This window comes from Cupressus sempervirens, chromosome 6, assembly GCF_028749045.1.
Source record: "Cupressus sempervirens isolate cs-2001-9-10 chromosome 6, ASM2874904v1, whole genome shotgun sequence".
Lineage (NCBI taxonomy): Eukaryota > Viridiplantae > Streptophyta > Pinopsida > Cupressales > Cupressaceae > Cupressus > Cupressus sempervirens.
The window spans coordinates 584,957,413-584,961,499 of NC_143123.1; positions in this window are offsets into that span (position 1 = coordinate 584,957,413).

Here is a 4,087-nt window from a genome sequence, read left to right on the forward strand (position 1 = left end):
GAACACATACATATGAGTTATATCTCATATATAACTATATAGGTTTATCTGACTGAAGTTACCAAACATCAACAATAAAGGAAAAAAGGTAGAATTAATTTTTTTTACTTGTATATAGTTTTTCACTCACCTTTGTCATTGATGTCAAAGGGGGAGTGAAGTATGAAAAATTGTATGTATACAAAGATATAAGGTAGAGTATAGACTAAGGGGGGAGTATGTATGATATAAAGATGAAATGTAAAGATGACATATAATAAAAAATGATCCACTTTAGAAAATAAATGTATGGCCATGCCAATAATTTCATAATTTTAAAATTTTGTATTATGGGACTTAGCCAAATTTATTGTATATTTCCATCAATGATGAAGTGAGATATTGTTGGTAATTTGGGTAAGAGGTTAGTATGAAAATGCATTGAGGTTGTATTATACATGCAAAACATGACAGAGTTAAGAAATGTGGTATTTTATTTTGAGGAATTCATTTGTTTAGCAAAATAATTACTTAACCAATTAGGGATGATATCATACATGTTAACCCTAAGTGAGAAAAGTATAGATTTTTATTTTGGGACACATGTGAAGAAATGGAGGCCGATAGGACATAATAACTTGGTATAAAGGATGAAGCAATAGAGAGCAAGGAGAAATGGATAAAGTTGTAGACCTGTCATGATTAAATAGGGTGAGAGTGGTGGGAAATTGGAAGAAGGGAAAAAAGGGGGGCCACTAATGTGAAAGAAATAAATAATAAAAATATTAAAGGGGGGAACACAAAAATATAGATATGAAAACAATATAAAATAATCATAGAAGGAAAGGAGAAAGTACACCATACTAAAACAACGAAGAAAGAAAAAATAAATGTAAACTCAAAAAAGAGGAAAAGCAACAAATATATATATATATATGAATAATCTAAAAACATATAAAAAAGTGTATACATAATAATAATTATATATATAAGAATAATGTAATATATTAAATTATATATCCTCCACACACACACACACATATGTATATATATGTATATATACATATATACACAAACACATATGTGTGTGTATGTATATGAATATGTGTGCCTATATATGTGTACCTATTATAAATGCCTATATATGTGTACCTATTATAAATGTATATAAAAGTCATGCCATAGAATAAATTACCAAATCTTTATTAAAAATAAATTTAAATAAATAAATTTAAAATATATATTATATTTGTATTATAATAATAATAATAAGTAATTGAAGAACATAAATCCAAGGAAAAAATATAGAGCAAAAGGATATGAAAAAAGTAGAAATAAGGAAAAAAGTGTAAAATGAAAGACAAATAAAAAATAACAAGTGGATAGTAGAAGCCAAGCCTAACAATGCAAACATAAAGCTATGCCATGATAAAACTGGAGAGAGAGAGAGAGAGAGAGAGAGAGAGAGAGAGAGGATCAAAGGAACAAAAGAGAACAAAGAGAAAACTCTTCTAAGGGAAGGAGGGAGAGGGGAAACCAAGAAGCATAACCAGGGAGAGAGATGATTAATTGAGAGAGGATAAATGAGGACGCCACAAAGGATATATAGGCACAAACATAATGTGTTTATGTGTGTATATATATGGAAGATATATAATATAATATATTATATTATTCTTACATATATATGTATATGTATATGTATATACATATACGTATGTATATGTATGTACATATACATATATATATATATATGTATATATGTATATACCTATATATATACATATACATATATATGTATATGTATATACATAGACATACATATATATATATATATATACATATACATATATATATATATATATATATATATATATGTATGTATGTATATGTATATACATATATATATATATATATGTATGTATATGTATATACATATATATATATATACATGTATGTATATGTATATACATATATATATATATGTATATACATATACATATATGTATATGTATATACATATATATATATATATGTATATACATATACATATATATATATATATGTATATACATATACATATATATATATATATATATATACATATATATATGTATGTATGTATGTATGTATGTATGTATGTATGTATGTATGTATATATATATATATATATATATATATATATATATACATATACATATACATATATATGTATGTATATGTATATGTATACACACACACACACACACATATATATGTTTTTAGACAATTCATATATATTTGTTGTTTTTCTTCTTTTTTTAGTTTATTTTGTTTTTTCTTTCTTTGTTGTTTTAGTATGGTGTACTTTCTTGTTTCCTTCTATGATTCTTTTGTATTTTTCTTTATCTATATTTTTGGGTTCCTGTCTTTGATGTTTTGTTTATTAATATTTTCTTTCACATTAGTGCCCCCCCCCGCCCCCCCCCCACCCCCCCCCCCCCCCCACCTCTTTCTCTTCTTCCAATTTTCCACCTCTCTCACCTTATTTAATCATGACAAGTCTATAATTTTATCCATATCTCCTTGCGCTCTCTTGCTTCATCCAAATGATGGATCACAGAGTGTGATTTGAAATGTTGATGCAAAAATCTATACACAATCAAACACATAAATTCTTACAATAATTATCAGGGATTATGGAAATCTTTTCTTATTGGTATAAAAGACTAAACTTTGGATGTGAAGTTGTGTGATGTCCATGACATTGAAATGCTACTTTTTTTTGATGTAAACTTAACGATAGAGAAGACAAAGATCGATATATGTAAAGTTGTGTATAGAGAGCTACAAAGGACGAATCAAATATAGAAGATATCAACATTGTCAAAAGGTTTATGTATCTGTCATGCCCAAAACTAGGGTGACAACATGCCAATATTTTTAATTTTTTAAAGGTATTAACAACTATGTTAAACACATACTAACATCAAATACATTTTGAAAAGGTGACAACATAAAGTTAGTTTTGAATCACAAGGTGACAACAACATAAAGTTAGTTTTGAGTCACAAAGTCTACGTAACAATTAAGTTTCGATTACATTTCATGAGGATGCAGAGTTAGTATCCAACAACTACATTGGTCCAAAACCATAAATCATAGTGCTATAGGAGCTCTTAGACTGGGTTGATCTAGTCAATTGATTAAACAATAGTTTTATGTTTACTAAGGTATGACATCATGTTTGAGAAACATTTGATCAATCACATACATTACATTAGGTTTAAATTGATTTGTACTTACTAATTATCCTATCATTACCTTAACGCTAGACCCCAGTTATTACATAACCTATTAGCACTAGTTAAAACATTAAATCTTCATCATTAAATCATTTGCAACATACAATTTGTCTTTAAACATAATCCTAAACAACTATCAAGATGTCTAGTCAATTCTAACCTATAATTTTTTTGAACATTAACATCTTCATCCATCAAATTACTAACCTAAGCCCCTTATACTTAATTACTAAGGTCATAACAAAACTTGAATCATTACCATCATACCAACGTAAATTTTGAATTATATTGAACTTATAAGAATGATAATTTAAACCTACTAATCAAAATTAATTTCCTGACACTAACTAATTACCTTACATGCCTATAAACCTTTATGTACAAGTCACTAGTTAACATACATAGTAAAAATTGAAAACAACACAAAATACAAATAATAAAATACTAAAGGAAAACCATCATTCCTGAACTCTTCCCACCCCTTAACCTGCCCTTGTCCGCCACATGGACAAGTGGCAACACCTTTTCCCAAGAACCTAGGTGCTCCTCAAGGCCTACTCAAGGCATGATATGAATGGTGGTACACTTGCAAAGGCATGAGTTGAATAAAGGAGGTGGTGGATGTTTTAAGGGGAGTAATTGACATGTTTTATTGCCTTTTTCAAGGCTTAAATTTTAGATGACCTACATCCAAATCTCATGTGGGGGAAATGAAGGTTAAGGCAAGTGGGAGGGGTGAGACCTACGTGACTTACCTCTTCCTCCCATTTTTATTATGCAATAAAAAAACATAAAGAGTTAAAGTGAGTAATGGGAAAGGAATA